The following is a 13,266-nucleotide window of genomic DNA, read 5'->3' on the forward strand; positions in this document are numbered from 1 at the left end:
TTAAAGACTCCCGAGGGTCATTAATGGAGACTCAATCAAAAAGGTCTTCCCATTTTTGGTAGACAACTAATTCCTTAAATACCTTTCTGCTTAAGTTACCTAGACTGACTTCTGTTTCTTTCACTGTGACTTGACTGATAACATTTACCAAATATCGCTATATGCATAAGTTCCTCTAACAACTTTCTGAGAACTCCTAACTGTTGAAATGAGTCAACTTGTACTTTTAGGGAATCTAAGTTTGAGCTAAAATAACTGCAAGCATAAATTTGTTTTAAATTTCATGTTTTAGCTTTAAAATTCATGTGAACGAACTCTACAATAAATTCTATTCTCCCCAAATTCAGAGCAAAATTGATGTTCCCCTAAGGTATACCTTTTCATTCAGTGGCTTTATATATTCCTTGATAAAACCAACCTTATCCACGAAGGTATACACACGTCATCTTGAGAGACATTTAATTTGTGTAAAAATTCTGAAAGGTGGCTCTCATGATGCTTTCATTATTTTATTATTTACAGATGGATTAACTGGGGCTTAGAGGGGTAAACTTAGGTGTCCAAGATCACAAAGAGCTGGGGTTTAAACCTAGGTCTGTCTATTTTCAAAGCCACAATTTCTTTCCACTACAACACACAGACTTCTTTTTTTATTTTTTTAAATGTTTATTTATTTTTGAGAGAGAGAGAGAGAGCGCGAGCATGAGTGGGGGAGGGATAGAGAGAGGGAGATACAGAATCTGAGGCAGGCTCTAGGCTCTGAGGTGTCAGCACACAGCCTGACGCGGGGCTCAAACTCACAAACTGAGAGATCATGACCTGAGCTGAAGTTGGACCCTTAACTGACTGAGCTGCCCAGGAGCCCCAACACGCAGACTTCTAAGACCACATCTCCTTAGTTCTCAGCTGCTCTGAACACTAGTTTGTAACAGAGGTTTGGTTAGTTTGCTTAGCTCAGTGCTGATATGACTAGTTAGTTCTCCTCTCCTCCATGACACCAAAAGCTGTAAGCATCTGCCTCCAAATGGTACACTTCTCATTTTATGAAGGATTGTCCAAGAAAAGATGGAAGGAACACAGTAGAAAAATCTGTAGAACTAGAAAAAAAAATTGACTACAACACACATTCTGTATCGTGGGCCACCCATGAACAACATGTACACAAACATGATGATAATGGATTTGTGAAGGCTGTAAACCTAATACAACTTGAAGTCAATAGGATCCTGGGATGACTATGGCATCAGCAGAAATATGTCGGTTCGAATTCCTTCTCTGGCTCATGCACGCTGTTTTATCTGTCACTCTCCTTGCCTACATACCTGACAGCAGGCTAGAGAATCCTGCCATCAGGACTTACTGGAACATTTCTATAAAACTGTATGTGGCTGTGGTAGGATTCCACCCCCTTAGTGATTCAAGCCCTTCTCCGTCTTTCCTGGAGAAATTAATCTAAAGATACTATTTGCACGTTGACCCAGTTCTTCAAACTGTCAGCTACTATAGCTCCAGAATCAGACAGAAACACATAAAAGTCACAATGTGGTTTTCATCTGTCCAAACAGCTGTGTTACACCTTCTCAACTCAATATTTTACCCAGGGCTTTCCCAGCACTTAATAAAACTATTAAAAAATTCTTAATGCGTCGTCATGCCACTGAAAGAATCCTTTGCTGATCTTATGAGAGATAGATATTTCTAGAACAGAAAAAAAGAGGTAAATGGAAGGAGATTGTCTTTGCTAAGTGCCTACTTAGGTGTAAGGCATTAGGCACATATCAACTTATTTAATTCTTTAAAAAAAATTTTTTTAATGTTTCTTTATTTTTGAGAGAGAGACAGAGCACGAGCAGGGGAGGCGCAGAGAGACAGGGAGACACAGAATCTGAAGCAGGCTCCGGGATCCAAGGTGTCAGCACAGAGCCCGATGCGGGGCTCGAAGTCACAAACAGTGAGATCATGACCTGACCTTAGCCGAAGTCAGATGCTTAACCAACCGAGCCACCCAGGCACCCTCAACTTATTTAATTCTTAAAGTTCTATACGCATTCATAAAAATACTATCACCCTAATTTTATATATTTAAAAAATTCAATGAAGATAAGTAAATTGACTGAAGTCACCCAGATCATGAGTAGAAAAGCTAATAATGAAACCCAGATTGGACTGGCCTGAAAATCAATCATCTTTTCAAGATTGCATAACACCTCTAATAAAAAAATATTGCCAGAGAGCTTGAGAAACTAGCTCCAAGAATTGGAACTTCTGGATCTAGTGTTTTGTTTCCAGGTAACATGAGGAAACATTTCCTGATTGCCTGAATATTTAATAGCACAGGAAACGAAAACAAATTGCAGTACTTGGCCCTTACTGTGTGTTTCCTAACAGAAGTGGAGGAGAGAGCTTTCTCCTAGAGGGAAAAAAAAGCACCACGTTACAACTGCAAGTGTGTCTATTAAGGGTAAGTGAGTTGGCATTTTAGATGAGACAACATTAAAAAGATTTTGCAGTTTTGATTCCACTGATGAATGGTTACTGCTCAAACATACCCCTTCCTCTCTTCACATCTTCGTCTGTCTCTGGCTGTGTCACTGTTAGGATCAGGTCGGGGCAGGGTGACGGCAGCACTCCTACCTGACTCCCCAGCTTTGTCGTACTGGAAGAGGACACACCCCCTGGCCCCTGCTCTCTGAGGAGAGGACAACAGTCCATCGTGAAAGCCGTTTCTCAGCTCAGCCACCCTGGCCACTCCCTGCTGCACTTCCCTTCCGCACCTCCAGCTTGAGACAAATAAACGGTCTTTTCCTCTGAGCATCACCGAGGCTAAAAGAAATCTTGATCAAAATTCTAGAAGAGGCATGGCACCATTTATTTATTTATTTATTTATTTTTTAATTTATTTTTGAGAGAGAGAGAGCAGGGGAGGGGCAGAGAGAGAGAGAGAGAGGGAGAGAGAGAGAGGAGAATCCCAAGCAGGCTCTGTGCTGTCAGTGCACAGTCTGACGCGGGGCTTGAACCCCAGAACTGCAAGATCGTGACCTGAACCGAAACCAAGAGTCAGACACTTAACCGACTGAGCCATCCAGGTGCCCCTACAGCACCTTTTATTAAGCAGGGCCGTATAAATATAGGTTCAGTCACTAACGAGGTGTTCGAGGTAGCCATGTTTTTCGTATAGTTGTCACTTGTATATACATCAGACCTATTTTCGAAAAGACAGAACGTAAGTACACTTTTTGCGATTTTATTTTTTCTGTCTCTGCTTTCTCCAGATTCATTCTCTGCCCTTCTCTGCCTTGCTCTGTGCTCCAAGAGTAAAACTCGATGTACTAAGCACATCACTCAGGCTCCCTAGACTCTGCCTTCCAGTTGTCAGCAACCACTCAGAAGCAAGAACAGGAGACCTTAGGGCGGGACAGAGGAAGATTAGGGATGCTGACCTATTCCCAATCCTCCCTGGGCCTCTGTCTCCCAGGGCTCCCGTCCTCACCAGCTCACAGAAACGTTCTCTTCTCCTCGGTCCCTGGGGTGGAAGCAGCTTCCCAGTTGCTAAGACCTGGGTGCTTCTCCATCCATTGCTGGTTCTTCTAACACAGCCTGCTCTTCTGTAAATGGTCCCTTCATTAAACATTCTTCAGTTAAGGCTTCAAGAGTGACACGGGCAGCTGTGACCAGCATCTGTGCAATTGCCATTCTGGACGCAGTGAGCGATTTCTCCATGCTGTTCCAAGAATTAGGGCAAATGCAAAAGAAATGCAAGACGTGCTGCTGTTTCTCACCATGCCTGCAAGTCCAGGTAAAGGACATCAGACTGTCAAAAGACAGTCACTCTGACTGTCAATCAAGCCCGTATCGTCAAAGGCCTAAACGTGTCCTATGCTTGTGCTTACTCCCACCCTTCAGCAAAGCATGACTTTCCTCGGTTCCATTCACCGAGGGCCAGTGTAACCACCTAGCGATAGGGGCCAGATGTATGACTGACGGTGGCTCCACGTCCAAGGACGACAGAGCAAAACTAGTTCTGGACTCCTTCTTTTAGCTCAGGCCTTCAAGCCCATTTTCTCAGGAACTCCTGCAGATTCTGGCCCTTACGTCTCTCCAATTCATCCAACTTCTCTTCAGGGCTTCTGTCCTACTCTAGCAGAGGCCAAGATGATTTCTCACCTCAATTTCTGCAGCAACCCTCTGACTGCTCCCCCAGCCAGACCATGCTTGACTATGAAGCCAGAGGGGTCTTTGTGATGTCAATCCCCTGCTATAGACCCCACCTAGAATAAAGTCCTAAACATAAAGGGGCTTAGCTCTGAATGTGACCACCTCTGTAGACTCTTGACACATTCTTCTTAGAGAGTACTCCAAAGAGACTGAACTTCTTCCGATTCTTTAACAGAACTATGTTTTTTCTTGCCTCGGTGCCTAGACTCATACTGTCTCTTTTGCCAAGAATACCCGATTTGTCTCCCTTCCCCAAACTTTGACCTGGCTAACTTCTAGTTTATTATTCGCGTCTCAGCACAGACATCAATCATTCCCCGTTGTCACCATCCACCCCCTTCCAAAAATCAGAACTTTGGATTAGGTAGTATTCCTGCGAAGGAGCTACTGGAGCATCCTTTCCACCTGCATCATCTTTAAAAAAATTTTTTTTTAATGTTTATTTATCCGAGAGAGAGAGAGAGAGAGACAGAGTGTGAGCAGGGGAGGAGCAGACAGAGAGGGAGACACAGAGCCCAACGCAGGGCTCAAACCCATGAGCGGTGAGATCATGACCTGAGCTGAAGTCGGACTCCCAACCGACTGAGCCACCCAGGTGCCCCTCACCTGCATCACCTTTTAGAGTTCTGTTTTGGAATGCCCAGTTACTTGTACACATTCCCTACCTGACCAGAAGCTGTGCCAAGACAAGAACCCTGCAACCGCTGCAGATCGGGACCTAGCAAAAACCCTGGATGGTCAGAACTATTTGCTAAAACATTGAAATATAAGAAAAAGAAAGACATCTCAACCAGGTCGAATGGACCACCAATGTGAAAATTCCTGTTCTAGTTTTGTTTTGGAACGAAGAAAGTACCTGTCAACAGACACGGGACCTGGATGTCCAAGTAGGTGTTGTCTAAATGTATCTGCAGCTCTCCGTGCCATGAAACCATCCTCCACTGAGGAGAGTAAAAGTCCATGCATGTGTTGAGGAAGAAGGGCAGGGCTGCTCTGTGAATTCTCCTCTCTCCCCCTTCTCCCATCCCCACAGCAGGTGATGTCCACTTGAATAGAGGATGCCTGCATTCTAGCGCGGGGTTGTTTTCAGAGGCTCATTATCTCATCTGGAAAATCCTGGGGCAGCTTTTTGCAAACCAAATGGAGTTCAATTAATGTACTGAGAGCCAAAGATCAAGACCTAAATATTGAGAGTCAACATTAGCAAAAGTCTCTCAGCACCCAGATGGTCAAGTTCAACCTTTTGAAATGCTCTTCAAAGAGGGGAAACTGAGATTTTTCCTGGAATGGTGCTTAGAGGTACAGGAATGAACTAAAATGAACTCATCTTATTGTGTATTGATGAATCATGGAACCATGCTTGGTGAACACTCTCCTCAACTCCTTTCCTCAAGGCTATCCAAAAATAGTTAAATTCCCTTTTTTTTTCACTAGCTTACCATTGCCAGGGAAACCTTACTAATTCATCTCCAACAGATTAAAAATATATGATAATTAGGATGAACACTCAAGTTTATCTATGGAGGAAACAGATTTTCTTAAAAATAACAAAGCTATGAAAATGTTATTTAAGCTCATTAAAATGAACCTTTTGTGCACTCTGTTGTATACAAAGATGCAAATTATGCAAGGTTTTTTGGGGGGAAAACAGTGGCTTGGCCATTCATGTTCATCTCCTCTCCCTTAAAATATCCCGGTAAGGAAAAACAGTAAAATATGTATAAGCCCACCAGAAAATGAGAGGCAAGAGCTCAATATGTGCCTGGAGGACAGACAGCAATGAAACTCAGTAATCGATTGCACATAAAGAATGAGCCAAGAATGCTACAACCTGATGGGCTACAGAGAGAATCCCAAAGAAGTGTGAGCTCCTTGGCTCTGCATACCCTTCAGGGGCTGGGAGCATCACAGACAGAGGCAGGGGTACTGATAAACCCCCCCTCCCCACACAAAGGTTCCAATAGGTTTCTTTGTCTCTCAGTGTAAAAAATGAGCAGATACCAAAGGATCACCAAACATCTGAGGAAAACTCCAGCAAGTTAGATGAAGATCCGAACAAACAAGCAGAAAAAAGAATAACAGAAAAAACAAAGAGCACAAAGAAAAGTAAACAAACCTAATTAATAGTCTCCAAGAATTAAGACAAAATATAGCATCCATAAAACAAGAACAAAATTCCACTAAAAAGAAACATTCAGAGAATAAAGAGCTAAAATATAATAGCTAAAATTTAAACACAATATATTCATGAGAAGGGTCACAGAAATAAACTTTAAGAAGTGTGACTGAAGTAATAGAGAAAAAAAAAAACAGACTTAGAAAACAAATCTATGAGGTCATCTTTCCAACAGGGGATCCAGAGAGACAGAGAACAAAGAAAATGGAGAAGGACATTACCAAATACATAATGTGAGAATATTTCCCAGATCTCAGACATGAGTCTCTCTCATGGTTTACAAATAGGCTTCAAAATGAATGATAAACACCCATTGCTTTTTAATAATAAATCTTTGAAAACTATCTGCTTTTATTATTTTGGTAACATTTAAGCTTTCATTAAAATAACTTTTAAAAAGGAGTGTCTTACACCTGTTTTCTTAGGTCTGTTGTGGATGCTAAAGGCAAGCCTTCTTGCTTTGCCTAACTATGTACACTTAAAAAATAACATAACTGTTTAGGACTTTATTTCCTATTTCAGATCTCTGACTAATTCAGTCCAACCTCCCTGAACTTTCCCTTCCCAACCACCTTTAAACAAACTGTTGAAACATTCCTATCTATTTCACTTCCTGTATTTCTCAAAAGCAGAATGTGAGCACTGTTGAAAAACACCAAGGTCATCTCTCTTTTTATCCATACCCTTCCAGAGTAACAATATTTCAGTAGGGGTTATCTAGGTAAAAAGCAAGGATGGATGGATGGATAGATAGATAGATAGATAGATAGATAGATAGATAGATAGATAGATAATGTGATAGAGGCTATAGTAGATAGAGGTAATAGATAGACAGACAGATAGATAGACAAAGGTAACAGATAGATACAGACAGATGAATAAACATGACCAAAATGGTGCTCTTGGTGGTAGAGGGAAGTCCACACTTTCAAATGAAACTGGTAGATCATCCAAAAGATAATACTCATGTTTTTTTGTTGGTTTATTTGTTTGTTTGACTTTAGTTTTATACATGATGGTAACAGTTTAACTTAGCCACGTGAGGAGGTTTCTAGATCCACGGTGGTCTATACAGATTCAGAAACACTTCTGCTATGAACACCTTGATATATTATATAAGATGTAATAAGAAAAGTTTGATTTTGGGGCTTTAATGTACTACTGAGCTTGCAAAAAAGAAAAGGAAACTCCCATATTAAAAAAAAAAAAAAAAGGATGGGAAGGCATTGAAAACAACAGTGGTGAGTATTGGGGTTGTGGCAGGTAGGTCAGTAGGGGGGGGGTGTGCTGAAGACTTGGGAGTTTGATATATACATGATAGTTAAGGTTCTGTGGGCCCATGACTTGGGAAACTGGAATGAGTTTCCTACAGAGAGCCAGAAGTCCCAGAAGGCTAAAAACCTCTGTGAAAGAATGTCTTACAAAATAATCTCTCCCCAACAGTTTGAGGAGATGACCTGGAAATTTCTTTCTGCTGGAAAGAAAACTCCTCCCTCCCTTGGAGCCCAGGACTGAGGATATTTTGATTGAAAGCTGCATTTATGGCACAGTTATGCTACCGGGAATTAGGGGATGCTTACAGGGGTATCAAATCCTTACAACAGTTATACGTGGTCAGTGTCAGCAAGCACATTTTATAGACAAGGAAGCTCGGAATCAGAGAGATTAGGCAATTTATCTAAAATGAAAGGGCCTAAGTGACAGAACTGAGATCCAAACTCCTATTTTCTAACCTCAACTCCAGAGTTTTACTCACTGATACTAACAGGTGGTTAATTTGGGCCTTTTTGGGGCCTAATTTGAAAATGTGTCCACTTACTATAGTGCCACTGTAACTTTATTTCACATTTTCCCCTTTGTTTCCAAAATGCATTGTCAATTGTGGTGGGCTAGCAATACTTTCTGTTATGAGGACACCATCGTGTATCCAACCAAAGTGGAGAAAACAGAACCAAGAAAGTACACATATTATGAGCCTCTTAAGAGGAGAAGCTCTTTTCACAAGCCAGGATTTACTATAGAGACAGGATGGGTAGTAGAACCTCATGAATCTTCACTCTGGTTGACCTAATGGAGGAGCCTTTTCAATAGGATTCCAAGTTTGAAGAGTATGGTTGAGAACTCTACGTAAGCTTTGGGTGAGGGGGGCTATCGTGTGCCCCCAACCACTGGAAAAAGTAGGAAATCAGGCTCAACTAGTAAAATGGTTACTCTTGTCTGGTGGTCACCAAAAGAACTGTGTTTCCAAATGTGTAACTAAAGTACTTGGGATCACCTAAAACTCACAACAAAGGGATATGGGAGCAACTTTGGAGAGCCAGGACTGGAATTTGATTTAATTTAACAAGCAAAAACAAAGTCCACTGCTCTGGTCCCCATCAGGAAGACTGGGTGAACAGAAGACGAGTGGGGCATCCACTTAGGGGAGCCCCGAGTATTTATGCACAGCCCAAAGGAGATGGGGGCTCTCAGTAAAGCAGTAACTAACATAATGGCTATTCTGGCAAAGCTCTCCTAATCCCGGAAGGGGTGGCTTCCAGCTTCCTTGTACACCTTAAGGTCTGCTAGCATCTCTTGTATTGATAACCTTGGTGACAACTGAATTCCTCACATAGAATGCATTGCTTAGGCTGCCTTGAAAGTCCATATTGTTTTTGTTACTTGGTGTTCTGATATTCTGTTTACTTCTATACTTGTCTTCTAATACAGACCACCTGTATGTAATGGGAGGACATACATACTGTCCTACTTCAGTGTTTACTTCTGCTTGACAATTGCATTTGTTTTGGTTAGTATTAGCCCACTCCTTGGAGATGGATCCAGTGTCACTATGCCACTAATCAGGTTTCTGATCCTCTGTGGCTGCAACTTGGGCACTGGATTGTGGTAACATCACTGAGGGCACTTTGTGAGAATATATCTGCATCTACTATAGGACTTACTGGATCATACCCCTCTGAATCACTGTGTGCTGAGTGGAGCACTTCTATTTGAAATTACAATGGCATCTTCTGTGGATTTTTCACTTGTATACTGTAAATAGAAATGCACACTGTTTTTCAAAAAGCTGTATGCATTGCTTCATAATTTAACCATGAATATCTACAGTGGAGTCTATTACTGGAGCACATAGTCATGACAAAAGCTTCATACACCATCCATAAGGGTCCATCTGCTTTCAACCCAGTAATAGGCTTTGTCAATGGGCTGTTATGGTTTATTTAAGTTTGCTGTGCCTGTCAAGATAGAACCATGTTTTTATTTGTTCTCTTATTCCCAAGCCTATTTAGTGGAAGATGTTTGCTTTTTTTTTTTTTAAAGTTTGAGAAGGTAAAGAATACCAAAAATGGACAGATGAATATGCCATTTATCATACATAGCACATATTTTTGAATGCCTGCTTTGTATCAAGCAATGTTCTCGAAAGATGGGATATTAAAATGACAACACGGGATGTTCCAGACCTCAAGGGGTCTTAATAACTTTATGAACTGGGTAAGCACATAAGAAAAAAATCTCAAGTCATTATGAAAGCTGCCATAATGGACAGATCAACACACAGGGTATAGTGGGACCAGTGTCTCACCTGTGCTGAGTGTTAGAAGGTGACTAGGAAGTTGTCAGGGAAGTAAATTATTTAAGGGTGGCTGGGGCATAAAGGATGAGATGGGAAGAGCTGGACACTTAGGGAAGATCCAGAACCTCATAAGGTTTTTATGTAATACTGAGTAGTTTTGGTATCAGCGAAGGTGACAGGGAGCCATCTTGAGCAAATGGATAAATTTTGGGTGTTTCATATTCCCTTGGCTAGCTGGGTAGATGGTGGAGGATAGCGAAGGAGCAAGCTGGAAACAAAGCACCCAGTAGAGAATATGTCCAAATAGTCTGGAGGACTGGGGATGTAGCTCTGGACGAGGGCAGCGAAGAGCTTATGAACGAGTTATTTATGAAGTGCAATTTTTTTAAAAAATGTTGTAATCATTGACAACCACTAGCAGTGACATATTCTTGTGGATTCAGTGCCTGCTGGGTGACCTTTTCCACAGAAAGAGTAGCAATCCTGCCTGCTGTTCTACGGCTTTTTCTATTTGAGAAATTGAACATTAGAGTTTTTAATGCAAACTATAAGTAGCTGTGCATCACCAACCAAGGGGATTAGTGCCAAGCTGCTGTGGCATTTGTCATCAGTCCTCAAGCCTCAGCATCCAGGAGCCCATTGAGTCCTGGCCATTGCACTTACGGTTCAAGTGAGCTGTTCTGCCAGGTGCTGGAGTCACAGGCAATGGGTTATCGTGATTAAGAAGCTGGGCTTCGGGTTGGAACCCCAGATCTATGGTTTGCTTCAACTCTCACTTCTGAACTACATTTCACTGTTTATGAAATAGAGATTAGAGGACCTACTACTGAGAGTTGTTATTAGATTGAATGAGATACTTGCTGAAATCCACACATTCCAAGGTTGAGCTAGACTCTCCCTTTCTCTTTTATGTTTAACATACGCATTATTTTCATTTTCTCAGAAAGGCTACCATCTCAGTTTCTATTTCCCCTTTCACCCAGGAGTTATTTCACAGCTTTTAAAAATCCAAGAAGAAAGGTTTTCTGCACTTCGATTTTGCAATTTGTTTTCCACTTTTACTCCACTATCATCAGAGAATGTCGTTTAGAATATTCCTACCTCAAGGAGTTTATTGCACTTTTTGTGAGCTAATCTATAGTTAATTTTGTCAATGTTCTATCTGCATTTAGAAAATGGGATTTCCTACATTTAGAAAAGGGAAGTGTGTTCTTTATTATCAGTGTACAAAGTTTGTGATGTATCCAGATCTCCCTTGTTAATGATGTTGTTTGGGTCTTTCAGATCTTTACCGATCTTTTGTCTACTTGCCCTATCTTGGACGGAGAGTGGCATGTTGAATTACCTAATAGTACATTTCGATTTCTTCTTGCATCTTCTGCAAAGGCCACTGCTGTGTTATTTGGGGTGCATCCACAACTGTTGAATGTTCCTTGTGAACCCCGGTCTTCAGCCTCAACCAGTTCTTTGTCCTGTTTTGTGCTTTCAGTCTGCATCTTACCCTGTCATATATCAGGATCAAAAGTGGTACTTTTTGCTGTCATTGCTGTTAGTTTATATTTGCCTTGTACGCTTTACCCATCTCTTTGCTTTTTGCCTTTTAAAATCACTTCGTGTTAGGCGTGTCTTGTGTTCAGCACGGAGTTGAGTCTACATTTCTGACTAGTACATTATACTCTGCCCAGCATGTAACCAGAGTTCCATTAAATATTTGTTTCCTTTTTCCTTTCTTCTCTTCCTCGACCAGGGCCAAGATTCACCTAAAACCATAATCTTTTCCCCCCCAGCTTTGTTGAGGTATAGCTGACAAAATTTTAAGATATTTAAAGTGTATTGCACGGTGATTTGATATACATATACATTGTGAAAGGTCAATCTCATTATTAGCAGTTCTGGGTCTATCTGCACGGAAGTCTCCTCCTGGACCCTCTGGCTTAGCTGGATTCTCATTTTCAGTCCTGCCCTGTGGTTCTCATACCCTAGCAGGATAGGCTCTCCCACACCACCTCATCAATGGTGGATTGAAGACCACTGATTTAAAAGTTTAAAGATGTATTCCCTCTTCTGGCTTGACATATGAAGTCTCCAGTGTTTGAACTAAGGCCCGATGTGTCCCAAAATATTCTTTACTATAGAATTTGGTGCCTTAGGAGGAAGTTACAGTATATAGACCACAGCTGGAATGAACCCTAGAAATCATCTACTTAAGCTCTCTCCCCAGGCATGAATCTCTCCTACGATATTCCACATTTTCTAGTCTCTGCATTTTTCTGGTAACGGCAATCTGACACTGTCACCCACACTGTAGGCTTGCATTCAAAACCCAGCAAAACTGTGTATTAGCCACACGATGCCTGGAACTTCTATAAGAACTGAGCCTCAGTTTTCATCTACAGAATGAGGACAATGAGAGAAACTCAGAGGGCTATTTAGAGGACTAAGGAGGGTTACAGTTTTACGTACCAGGCAGAAAACTGATGGAATCCCCCAAGTGTGTGGCAATAGGAGTGCTGAGGGGAATTCATTCCCTTATACAAGGAGAAGCCTCACCCAGGCTCCTGCAGATTGGAAACCTGCCTGCAGCAACGTGGGCCTAATAATTTCCCCAGATCTATCCATTTTTCTAGAAAAGCAGAGATCTGGCTTTTCAATGTGAAATTTCCCAATGATTCAATGTAGGAAGTAGTTTGGATTTCTTGAACACACTAGACGGATCCTATCTGTCGTCTGGGTACACCTAGAGGCTGCGACTTTGCAGTCTCTGGTCTGAAGTAAATTAGCGTAACGCCCAGCACAAGATAGGCACTCCATAAACTATGAGTTCACCGGATCTAACACCTTAGACATCAGACTCCTGGCAGAAAGGACTTGTCCGTCTGATTTGGTAGCTATGAGACCAGGAAAGATCAAACGCAGAGTAACCGGGGCATCAACTGAAGGCCCAGGGAAAGCAGCAGAAATTGAAGGGGACAAAACAGAACAGGTTAGAGCGGCTCATGGAGGAATGGAAGAATTCTGCCTCCTTGCCAGTCTGCCTGCTCCAACTCCTCTTTGGCTGATACTTCCCACTCTCTCCTGCAACCGCAGCTCTGATCCCTGGGCAGACAGAACCGGCATGGGAGGAGTGGGGGGAGCAGGGTGGATCCTCCAGCTGCTGGAGTGAGAGAGGCTAGCAGCTTCTTTAGAGTGAGCTTATTAGGAAGGGAACGAAAAACGCTTTGAGCTCCAAGCTGAGGAGGCAACTTCCTCCCTATCCCTATTCCCTTTGGCTCTTCCCCACCAGCAACTCAGAGCCTAG

At 42.0% G+C, this 13,266-nt stretch overlaps 1 protein-coding gene and 1 long non-coding RNA gene across 3 annotated transcripts in view; both read right to left on the reverse strand.

Moving 5' to 3' along the window:
• Positions 1-13,266, reverse strand: part of SNTB1 (syntrophin beta 1) — a 234,924-nt gene that overhangs the window by 118,777 nt on the left and 102,881 nt on the right. The window lies entirely within an intron of this gene.
• Positions 3,229-4,156, reverse strand: LOC122235083. Its single transcript, XR_006213200.1, has 2 exons — positions 3,491-4,156; positions 3,229-3,404 (listed from the first exon to the last, which is right to left on the reverse strand). It is a non-coding gene; the product is annotated as an uncharacterized LOC122235083 (long non-coding RNA).

The sequence above is a fragment of the Panthera tigris genome, chromosome F2 (genome assembly GCF_018350195.1).
Source record: "Panthera tigris isolate Pti1 chromosome F2, P.tigris_Pti1_mat1.1, whole genome shotgun sequence".
Classification (NCBI taxonomy): domain Eukaryota; kingdom Metazoa; phylum Chordata; class Mammalia; order Carnivora; family Felidae; genus Panthera; species Panthera tigris.